We start from the raw sequence: 12,020 nt of genomic DNA, 5'->3' as shown, positions 1-12,020 counted from the left end.
AAAGAACGAATGAAGAGATCATCCCCTCTGCTTTATCATTGGAAAGAGTTCGGCTTTCTGTCTCTCGCTGTTCCCGCCCTTTTTCACGTTCCTGCTACTACTTGAGCATGCAATCGTCAACATATGGAAAGGATTCTAAAAAAAAAACTCCTTGAACAGCATCAATCTGTCTCGAGCAAGAAAAAAAAAAGGCAAATGGCAGCTGGGCAAGTGGATCGGCTTTATAGTATAGGACTACTCCAGATTGGGATTTGGGAGGGTGCAGTACAGGAGTCCAGACCGGAGAGATCTGGTGTGAGAGAAACATGCTGGTGGGATGGTCAGTCACATGTTGGTCGTCTGGTCTGCTCCTCGTCCTCGCTCGTCTCCGGATGATTGGATCCAATCCAAACACATGGCAGTCAAGCACACTTGTCATCATTAGCTCAGACGACCACATGCTGGAGGCTGGAGCCAATCACCGGGACAGTGTCCAAGGGTCAGTTGCTTACACCGCTGCTCAGGCTCAGAAAGCAGAAATGAAACCCCATTATTGGCACGCAGCTGAAGAAGCATGACCCGCGAAGTAGGCAGAAGAGGAGAGCAGAGGCCAGCCAATCTGCTCGTCTGCACATACAGACCGCCGCAGCAGCCGAAGCTAATTGGGCATGCATGGACCCAGCCAAGCTCCCAAGTTGCAGAAGCTGCTAAGCTAGCGTCGCAAACTTGCAACAGAAGCGTCGCGTTGCTGGTACCGGTCTTGCGATCCTCCTACACGCACTAAGTCCGTGTTTGGTTAGGATTTCATGAATTTTTTTTTTCATCTTTGACCACTAATTTAGAGTATTAAATGAAGTCTAATTACAAAACCACCTCCACAACCCCCCGTGTAAATCGCGAGACGAATCTAATGAGTTTTTTTTGACCGCGTGATTAGAGGATGGTACTGCAGCATTACTGTAGCAAATCATCGATTAATTACCGTCATTAAATTCGTCGCGAAAAATTACATCCATCTCTAAAAAGGTTTTGGAAATAGACTTTATTTAGTACTCCATGCATATGAGATTCTCTTCTCGAAAAACGTGCACGGGAAATTTTTCTAATAACCAAACACGGCCTAAGTAGCTAGAAACCTTTAGGAAAAAAAAGCAGCTTTGTTTGCACTTTGCAGTTGCAGAGGTGTGTTTAGTTGGTGAAAAATTTTAGTTTTGGTACTATAGCACATTTCATTGTTATTTGACAAATGATATCTAATTATAGACTAATTAGGTTTAAAAGATTCATCTTATGCTAATCAGTTAGACTGTGTAATTAGTAAATTTTTTCAGCTTCACTTAATGCTTCGTGCATGTGTCTAAAGATTCGATATGACGGGTACTGTAGGAAATTTTTTGGGAAGACCTTAGAAAACCACAACCGGGTCATCGGCCAGGCTCCAAGCAGAGTTGGAAAACCCACACCATCTGCTTTTCATCTTGTTCGTGGCCCTCTGCTTGCAGTAACGAATACGGTACTCCACGCACGCCGCTTTTGATTGAGAGAGAGGGGGAGGAAGAAGAAGAAGAGAACGGAAAGTTGAGAGTGGTGACGGCTTTATTTTCTCCATCAGGAAATACTAGTACTTATAGTCTAATCCCTATACAGCAAGAGCCGAGCGCACCTCCGGTTGCTCCGGCGTTCCTGCCGCGACGCGTGGCGCCTGTGGCAGTGGTGTGAAGACACGGCTCGCCGCTGGGCCTGAATTCCGGCCCACCTCGCGCCTCGCGTTACCGCCTCTCCGCGTCCCCCATCCCCACGCGCACCCTCCCCCGGCTCCCCCGCCCCCTCCCCTAAACCTAACCCTACCCTCCGCCCCCGCCGCCCCGCTACCCTCCGCCCCCGCCGCCGGTCGCCGCCCCCTCCCGGGCTCCCCACCTCTCGACCCCCGCCGCCGCCCCACCCCCTCCGACCTCCGCCATCCGCTCCGCCCTGCTGCCGCAGTTGCTAGGGTTAGGGTTGGAGAGGAGGGACGGCCAACAGATCCAGGCGTGCGGTCGGGCGAAGGAGCACGGGCGCAGGTGCGGCGGCGGCGGCCGGCGCATCCAGGCCCAAGGCCGGGCGATGGAGCGCGGGCAAGGCGAGCGCAGGTGCGGCGGCGGTGGAGCTCCACTGCAGGTGTCGCTGGCATTCGCACTTCGCAGCGGCGGGGCTCCGTTGCGGCCGCCGAAGTTGGGTGCCAGCAGAGGTCGCCTGCAGGCCCCTACGGCTGCTCACGGCTGCGTGGACCATCGACCCTCTGCTCCCACCGCCTCTGTGCGTGGCGCCACCGCTGTTTTCTCTTCCATTGGTGAGTCTAACCTCCGCCCAGTACACAAATCACGGTCCTCATCTTGATCTCTGTTGCTGATTCATCTGTGTTGTACTTTGTTTCTGTTGCGGCGTTGGTTCCTCTTGTGTCGATGGTCTGAGGAAAGGGGCGGGCAGTGGAGCTCAGCTGGAGGCCGCGGCTAGGGCAAAAGGGGCACACGGCGGAGCTCAGTGGTGGGGTGGGCGGCGGAGTTTGGATGGAGGGCACAACTGCTCTACTCGTGGTGGCCGCCGATAACTTCTGCTGGTGAGTCTATGCCGCCGTCTCCTCTACTTTCGTGGGCATGTGGTCCCTCTACGACGAAGAGGTCATTGTGATGAGGCCGAGGGCCTTAGATCTGGTGGCGGAATCACTAGATGGCATCGGTGTGGATGCTTCGGGTGGGTCGACGGAGAAGGTGCATGTCGCTGGTTGCGGCTCCGGTCAGATCCATGGCCGTCCTCCTCTACCTACCAACCAACCCATTCATGCCTTCCTCTCCTCCCCTATTCCCTGGCTCGAGCCTCCACTGGTCACCTAGGCACCTGGCTGTAGCAAGAGGGGAGGAGTGCGGCCTTGCGCGATGGCCCTGTTAACATGTGATTGCGATCTGCAGCAGGTCTATGTGGTGCCGTGGTGGCCAGGGGACGGCCGTATGGCAACGATGCAGCAGTGGAGCAGCACTCACAACGCTGCTGTGCAATGGCAACACTCCTAGCAGCAGCCCGACAGCATTGCTGCAGGCATGTTCAGTAGTAGGCAACCAAGGACGGAAGGGCCTAGGCAACTACAACAAGCAAGGTAATTACTCACTTCATTGATTAGGAACTAGGAATATATCCATGTAATCCTATAGGATTGTTACTGTTATGATTTGCATGTAATTCTACAAACTGAAAATCATATATCCATGTGGCCCTATAGGATTGTTAATGTGCAATTCAACAAACTGAAGATTAAAGAATTGTTGTAACATGGACAAGGATGGAGACATCGCATCTGTTTTTTTTCAGAAAATATGTGATAAAGAGGACGGCTTTGCCTTCCCTGGTAGTGGTTTTGAAGGAAGAACAAACTGAACATCCATGTATGCTGAGGTAGCCGATGACATGGTAAGCAACAAGAATTTGTGGCTAATTTCCTATTTGCTGTTGCATTACATCTGTTTGCCTCTTTTGATAATTTCTTTTCTGTCATTTCCAGGGCATAAATTTTGAGTTCAGATTGGTAATACTTCAGTTAGCACAAGACACATATAGTTTGTATCCAACTTGCACTTTTTCCAACTCAAGATCAATGTTTAATAGAACAGGGTATCATTGTTCCAAGGATGGTTGCACAGGTATAACTATATTGATCTTTAGGCACATTTTAGATTCTCTAATAACTAAAAGTGTTATCAGTATTAGGCTGAATGTGTAATGCAATGATAATTCTATATATCATATATATTTATATACTACTGATGAATAAGATGAGACAATAATAGTAGTACCTCGTGATGAATGTATATCTTATATACTTAGTACCTATGTCATAACTAGGAATTCTTTACCTTTAACTCATCGTCTACTCTACTGGTTCCCTTTCCAGATTTGTAAAGTAGTATCTCTATACACATTATTTCTCATTTCTTTACATACTTCAGAAATCAATAAAATTGTGTTTTGGAACGAAATAAGTGCTATGGCATCGGTTTGCCTAGAGGAAGAAACATGTAGTGTTTGTGCCATTGGTTGTCAGTGACATTGTTTATTCTATTGAAAAAAGAATATGGTCCTAATCAAGCACAACATATATAAAGGTCAACTACATGTTTGCTCTTTTCACAGCCGAAATTTTTTACATAATTCATGGTTCATCTCTTACCCTAATGTACGCCTCTTTCTTAAAACTAAATATTTTCATACCATATTCTCATTTGTTTAAATTGAATGTGCATGTGTACAACCCAAATGGAAGCACATGGGAGCTCATCAGACTAAGTGACTAACGATAGGATCTCTTGGCTATGGTAATGGCTGAAGCATTTGGGGTACTTCTGTATAAATAGGATCTGGTCATGAATTAAGATATTTGCAGCCTCCCAAACAGAGATGTCAGGGTCGACAGTATGCTACGTGTAATCTCCAATTTGCCTTGCTAACGCATATGCAGTTATATAAGGTCTTCTAATCAATTATAAGTACATGATCAATGCAACAAAGGTAGATGATCAGTGCAACATACCGTTCATGTTCAGATTTTGTTGTGTGCAGCAAAGCCACTTTTGATCTCTCCTTGAAGGCAGCTGGGTATTTGGACTATGCAATTCATCTTGCATGCGGCCTCCAATTGCATATGGGTATATGATATAATTTCGAGGATCCTATTCCTATTGCTCTAAAGAGGGTTATATCTCTTCATGGTGCCTAAAGTACAAATTGGTATTTCTCTCACCAGATAACATAGCAGCGCTTCAGACTTTATATTAAAAATATCTTGATTTTCTTCTACTATGTCTTATTGGAGGACTGAAGTGTAGAAATGAGCAAATTAGGGTGATTTTCCCTATGCATTGTTCTGATGATCTGCTGCTAATTTCTACCTTTGTAATTTTTCTTTCGGAATTACTCTATGGGTATTTGCAATAAAGAAAACTCTTTGTAGATGATTTTCTGCATGGCCTGCTGCCATAATTTTGTGCCTTGATTCTATTATTCTCTGTGTTGTGTGATTGTTTCAAACAAATCGCATATCAACAGGTTATCAATATATATTTAAATGACCCATGTAAGAAATGTCCAATAATTATATAAGCAAAATAATCATGCATGGTTTCACGTGGCCCCCAGCCGCTCCCTCCCAGGCTTTCTGGCCCATAAATCTATCCCAAGGCCCGCCATCGCTAATGGGCGCGGCGAGGCGCGCAGCCCACCTAGTACCAACCAACGAACCAGGCAAGGCCTTGGGTTGGCCGCTTGAACCACCTCCGCACATACTGTACCTATTGATTAATCATGGGACCTCATGACGCAATCCTTGTCTTGATTAAGGGAAGAGATTGAGCGCGTCTTGTACGTTACGTTCTTGTAATAAAGCGGCGAAACTTTTTTTTCTGAAAAAATGAGATCGACCGCGTCAACGTTTCTGCCTTTGGCAGCAGTGGCTGGTTTCAATCCAGTTTCCCCATGTACAGCTAGCAGGATAGATGACCTGAAGTGACCTCGGCCGGCCGGCCGGAATCCAATTCCACGCGCATTTTGGGCCGTCGGCGGCGTCGCGCGCGGCACAGGAGCTAGCCATGAGCGGAGCCCACGCCGCACTGTGCGCTATCAATCCCGTGACCGCCCTGGAGTTGATGGCGTGCTGAGAGGATCAATCATTCAATAATCCGAGATGTCTTTCATCACCGTCGTCAGTCGTCGTCACCCGGTCAACTGGTCAAGCAAGCGATAACCTTGGTTTCGTGTGGAAACTGGCAGCCTGATCTTCTGTCTATCTAGCAAGAGTAGTCCTCTGGACGACGACTGTGTCTGATCCGAAACCCCTGCACCGCACGGCCCCGACACGGTTCCAGGCATCTTTTATATACGGCTTAAAAGGGAATTTATTGAAGGGATTTATTATCATAGCCTAATAACATGAAAAAATTGTTCTTGCAGATTTCCATGATATTTTTTTAATGAAGTTTGGATTTGTAGAATAATCTAAAGTAAATGCTAAATCAATTCCTAAATTCACCTCGGTTTTGGACCCAATCTGTTCTTTTTTTCCCTCCGCTCCCGGCCTAATCGGCCTACTCCCTCAAAGCAAAACCATGTTTGGGCCGTCGGCCTACTCCTCATCAATGCACTTTCCCTTTCCCCCTAGTCCATTTGGTCAGATACGGACTGCTAATTGCTGTCTGCTAGCTAATAGCTGCTTTTCGTCAGAAGCTTTAAGTTGGGTTTAGTTGTTTGGAAGAATAATTAGGCTAGCTTCTACCCTCACCGTTCCAAATTATTATTCATTTTAATTTTTCGAATACATCGATTTTGATATGCACCTTGATACTACTATAAAAACAATTTTTAGGGACGGGTAAAAACCTATTTTTAGGGGCGAACGTGATACCCTTTCCTAGTTTTCATAGCTAAAAATCGGATTTGTAGGGACGGGTAATATGACCGCCCATACAAATAATTTGTAGGGATGGGTCATGGGCTCACCCGCCCCTACAAATCGATTTGTAGTTGTCGCGTGGAGGTAGTTGTCGCGAGGCAGCACCATCTCTGCACCGCCATCGAAATGCAGCACCAGCGCCGGAGCCTGCACCGCGCCCATACCCACGCCACTCGGCAGCTCGAAGCTAAGCTTGTAATCCTCCACCGTTCGGTTAGCCACCGGCAGCTTCACCATCCCCAGCACCGCCTTCTTCAACGCCTTGAACGCTGGCTCCACAAGCCACATTATTGTTGAACCTAAGTCCATGATGGTGCCACCAAAGCCGTCCGGCTTCACCTCCAGACTTGTCGCCGGCACCGCCAGACACCTACCGCCAAGCGACAACCCGACCAGCGGTACATAATAGTAGAGTGGCGGGTTTTGTGCTGGGCTCTTGAGAATCGACGTGGTTTGAATTTCCCCTGTTGAGTTGTACATCTGTAGCTCTGCTCTAGCACCCAAGAAAAGATGGCTTGGCTTCCGACCTGCGAACGGCGTGAGGCAGTAGGAGAAACGGCGGACCGGCAGCTGCCATACGAGGCATAGTTGCAGGGCCGCAGTGGCGGAGCCAACCCCAACACCTAGGGGGGCTCATTCCTCTTCCTCCCTCTTCTTCTTTCTCATTTCCCTTCTCTCCACCTACTCATTTCTCTTTTCCTCCAATGAAGTTCTTGGGGGTAGAGGCGCCGACGAGGCTCCCCGCGGCGAGCTCACCGCAGCCGAATGTCACTGTGAGCTCACCGCAGCCGAATGTCACTGCAACAATGAAGTTCTTGGGGGGTAGGGGGGCTTGTGCCCCCTTGCCCCCACGCTGGCTCCGCCCCTGTAGGGCCGAGTCCCATGATTCCAGAGGCGCCGACGAGGCTCCCCGCGGCGAGCTCACTGCAGCCGAATGTCACTGCAACAACCACCTTGCGGCTCGCGCCGAAGATGAAGGTCTCTGACGCAAGCAGCCCGTCCACCACCACGCTGCGGTACCCATAATTGAACAGGCATCTGCTGTTGTTGGAGCACTTCTTGGTGCCATGGGGCCCCTCCGCGCACAGCCTGCTGTAAGGGAGGAAGGTGAAGGAGGAGGACTCACCGGGCTCGTACAGCGGCTCATGCTACCTCGCCGTGCCGCGGAATAGCTTGCACTGCGTCCATGTGAGTTCGCTGGCCGTGTCGACGATGAGAGCCGTGGCTGTGGCGGCGTGCCTGTAACGTCCCGCCTCCCCGAGGTCGGGCCCGCTTACATCTGGCAGTTTTATAGGGCATAGACTACCCTCACAGACCAAAAGTCTTTTCTGCGCACTTTGTCCTCACTCGTGCGCACCCGGGAATAACTTCCCGGTCGGTCACCCATCCCCAAAATGCTCCGGGCCAAGCACGCTTAACCTCGGAGTTCTTTGGAGACCGGCTTCCGGAAAAGAAGTTGCAACTTGTTGACATGAGTATTCTATCAATCCTATTAAGCTCTGGGCCGGGATGTCACATCCTCACCCCCTTAAGAGACCGACGTCCTCATCGGTCAATCCCAAGCCAGGAACGCACTCTCTTGGCCATGTCTCGTACGTCCAGTGCCAACGGCCCATGTGCCACGTCCGTGCATCCAGTGCCAACGGTCCCTGTGTCACGTCCGTGCGTCCAGTGCCAACGACGCATCCCAGATGCCCGCGCACTGACCCGCCACGTGCCCGTCCACATGCCGGTGGCATCTGCGCCCCCACGCTCCCGTCCACATGCCCATGCACTTACGCCCGTACGTGCCCATGAAACCGCGAGAGTCGGCTCTGATACCATTCTGTAACGTCCCGCCTCCCCGATGTCGGGCCCGCTTACATCTGGCAATTTTATAGGGCATAGACTACCCTCACAGACCAACACAAGTCTTTTCTGCGCACTTTGTCCTCACTCGTGCGCATCCGGGAAGTTCCCCAAATTGCTCCGGGCCAAGCACGCTTAACCTCGGAGTTCTTTGGAGACTGGCTTCCGGAAAAGAAGTTGCAACTTGTTGACATGAGTATTCTATCAATCCTATTAAGCCCTGGGCCGGGATGTCACAGTGCCAATGCCGACGGTCACCGTGTGCCCCTGGTCGCTGAGTGGAGCGACGCGCACGTCGGCTGCGGAGATGTTGCAGAGGATGCGTGCGAGGCTGGCATCGAGGCATCGAGCCTCGCCAGCCGAGCCGTGCTCACACGGGCGGATCGGGGGATGATCTCGTGCGTGGAGCACGAGCAGCTGGCGTACGGGTGGTTGAGCTCGGCGCTGAAGCCGGCAGAGCCGTAGGCCACCGCGACAGCGACGGTGAGGCAGAGAAGCTCGAGGAGTAGGTCGAAACGGCACGCCATGCTCGTGTCTGCGTGGCGGGAGCGTCGGTTGTTGACGATGGGCGCGGCACGGCGCGCAATGCCTTGCCTTCTTGGTGGTTCGTGGGCCGCGGGGCTGGGGAAGGAGGAGCAAAGAGGAGGAGAAAGGGGGCCGCGGGTTACCGTTGGGGAAGAGGAGAGGAAGAGGCACGGTGCCACCAGGAGGAGGGGGGACGTGGCTTTTTACGTGGCGGTGGTCTCTAGTCTTGTGTGGGCCAGCCCGCTGTGCCCAGCTCTCGCTCTGGTTTGTAATAAGATATATGGCTCTATTTAGATCCAAAATTTTTACACCCAAAAATATCACATCGAATGTTTGAACATATGCATTGAGTACTAAATGAAATCTATTTACAAAACTTTTTGCACGGATGGACTGTAAATCGCGAGACGAATCTAATGAGCCTACTTAATCCATAATTTGCAACAGTGATGATACAGTAACCATCCACTAATTATGGATTAATTATCATCATTAGCTTCATCTCGTGATTTACAACACATCTATGTAAAAAGTTTTATAAATAAACTTCATTTAGTACTTCAAATTAGCAAGATTATGTGTCCAAAATTTTTGGACACATACTCTAACTTCTATACAGCGTGGAGGGGGAACCCTGTGAGCACTCCGCTGCTCGTGGAGCGACACGTGTTCTGTTCCGCGGGGAGGGACGCCAGACGCGGCCCGTGGATTTGCTGCAACGGAGCGGACGCGCCGCCTCGGGGCCCACCGGGGCCTGCCGCACCGCCTCGCCTCCGTCTCAGGCTGTCCGCAGTGGGCACGCTATGCCGTCCGGAACGCCGTGCCCCAGTACTGCCGCTGGGGTACGACGTCGGAGGAGCTGCGCTAGCCAAGCTCAAGCTCGCCCATGGCGTCCCCGTCGCCAGCCAACCCTAGCCGCCGTAGCGGCCGCCGTAGCGGCCGCCGTAGAGGAGGGCTCGGGCCCGAGCTCGAGTCCGCCGGAGGGAGGGAGTGGCGCGCCGGCCAGGGACGGGGCCGAGCTCGAAGCAGAGAAGGGGCCACCGCCCGCCGCTCTGTCGCACCCTCCTGCGCGCGGCCGCCCTCCTGCACGCGGTTGCTGCCCGCGGCGAGCGAGGATGGCAGTCGGTGTGGGAGGAGGCCCTCGCGGAGCCACGCCGGCCGCGCTTGGGCGCCACCGTGCCTGCAGACCCCTGCGTGCCTCCACGGCGGAGGTGGAGCAGCAGCTCCCCGTCGCGGGGCTCTCCGTAGGGAGGAGTCGGCTGTGAGGCAGAGAAGTCCGCCACGCCCCTCCACAGAGCAGCCGACGCGCGGGGGGAAGAGGAGGCCGAGGAGGATGGCACCCGACGGAGCAGAAGGTGAGAACGCCATGGCCGCGAGATCCGCAATTCCCGTCGGGGTGGAGCTCGGCTGCGCCTAGCGCTGGGCCCTGGATGGAGCTGAGGAGCTTGTGGTCCCGTGGGTGAAGTGAATCGATCGGAGGTGTGGTGCGGCCGGCGAATTTGACTGGCGGAAGGAGAACTGGCCATGGTTCTGGACAGAGACGGAGAGCGAGAGAGAGAAATGAGAGTCAGAGAGAGTTCCAGACGGAGAGACCGAGAGAGACAATTTCATTTGCGTTGATTCAATTTTTGATAAAAATATATAGTAATAATAGCCTTAGGAGTAGGGGGTTCACTCTGCACCATAAATTTCGCAATTTGAACCGGGCGCGGGAGAGTGCGCTGTTGTCCTAGTCATCTAAACACGGCCAGCCCTGGCCGGGCTCTCCTCGCACGCACGCGCCGGCGCGGCCTCCGCGGCGGCGGTGGCGGCCGTCCCTCTGGGACGTGGGGACCCCACGGTGGGGTCGAGAAGCCAGCAAGCGACTGATTCGGGGGTGGGGCCGTGGGTGCGGGCCAGTCCTGTGCGTCGGCGTCTCGTACAGGTACAGTGCGTGCCTGCTCGGCCTCTACGGCGGCGGCGTTGGGTTGCTGCGGGCAGGCCCTGCAGGCTGCAGGAAAAAAAATTGTTTAAATTCAACAATAAAAAATCACATTTATAGATGATATGATGATACATAACTTTATAAAATATCATGTCTAAATTCAACTTTGTAGATGATTCCAGCATCCAGTAAAGGCAGGTTCTTTGCCTTTGTTCATGTCTTCTCAGGGTGTGTTTAGTTCGCGAAAAGTTCGCGAAAAAGTTGATGTAGCACGTTTCGGCTTTATTTGGCAACTATTGTCCAACCATGGAGTAATTAGTCTCAAAAAATTCGTCTCGTAATTTACAACCAAACTGTGCAATTAGTTATATTTTTTAACTACATTTAGTACTCCATGCATGTATTGTAAGATTCGATGTGATATGCGTCAGTGAAAAATTTTAGAAACTTTTCGCGAAACTAAACACAGCCTCAGGGAAGGTTGCTGCTGGTTCGAAGGTCAGGACCATGGGTCCCAACTATCTGAACCAGTGGCGGAGCCACCACTAGGGCGAGCCAGGGCGGCCGCCCTAGGTCCCTCTAAGTGAAGTCTAGAGTATATTTGTTAACAGTAGAGGTAGCAGAAAAAGAGAAGAAGTATGGATCTGAAAAACATATGAAGAACATAAGAGAACAGAAAATTGGCTTCCGCAGAATAGATTACTTGAGAAAGGAGTAAGAGTTCAAACAAGTTGTTCGATACCATTCCTCCTCGCACGCACTCAGTATTTAACTAGCGACTCTCTTGCGTTTACATGGGCTTGGCCTGATACGTGCGTGCAGGCACATCTAGCGAACCCATTCGCGCCAAGACAGACACTAGGCTTCTTGGTGCGGCGGCCCATAGTAGGAGATGTTTTCTCTGGTTCGTGGGGTGCTGATAATATCCCCGTTCTCAACTCCGGCAGGGGCTCATGGCGGTGCGGCGGCGCCCCCCGAACGCGAGGTCGAGTGGGTTGCGGCCTCTTAAGTGGTTCAACCTAGCGCCCCAGCCCAGCACTGCATCTTGCCACCAGATGCCGCTGCCAATTTCGGCAGTTCACCATCTACCCCCCTGCAGTCCCGCTCAGGCGCTCACGCTGGCGTGTCGATGCCGTTGCGCGACGCCACTCCACGCCCGTCCGTTCAGCAGCCCCATCTCGGCGCCCGTTGGTGGTGACAGCAGATCCCGTGCGCCGCCGGCGCGGGCGCCTGCAGCCGGGCAGCAAGTCTCGGAGTCTCGCTCTGGTCGTG

General features: G+C 52.0%; 1 long non-coding RNA gene and 1 pseudogene across 7 annotated transcripts; one reads left to right on the top strand and one right to left on the bottom strand.

Moving 5' to 3' along the window:
• The first annotated feature begins 1,803 nt into the window (after positions 1-1,803).
• LOC120673876 lies at positions 1,804-4,961 on the top strand. Of its 7 annotated transcripts, none has more exons than XR_005674908.1 (7): positions 1,804-2,308; positions 2,436-2,575; positions 2,925-3,109; positions 3,233-3,420; positions 3,512-3,650; positions 4,271-4,474; positions 4,567-4,961. It is a non-coding gene; the product is annotated as an uncharacterized LOC120673876 (long non-coding RNA). The 7 variants fall into 7 exon arrangements; XR_005674903.1 differs by having other exon boundaries at positions 1,882-2,039; positions 2,109-2,308; positions 4,271-4,961; XR_005674907.1 differs by having other exon boundaries at positions 1,884-2,308; positions 4,551-4,961.
• A 1,448-nt stretch (positions 4,962-6,409) lies between these two features.
• Positions 6,410-8,826, bottom strand: LOC120672890 (annotated as a pseudogene).
• Positions 8,827-12,020: the final 3,194 nt, after the last annotated feature.

Source organism: Panicum virgatum, chromosome 5N (assembly GCF_016808335.1).
Source record: "Panicum virgatum strain AP13 chromosome 5N, P.virgatum_v5, whole genome shotgun sequence".
Lineage (NCBI taxonomy): Eukaryota > Viridiplantae > Streptophyta > Magnoliopsida > Poales > Poaceae > Panicum > Panicum virgatum.
Note: the sequence above shows the minus strand (reverse complement) of the source record. Positions and strands in the feature narration are given on the sequence as shown.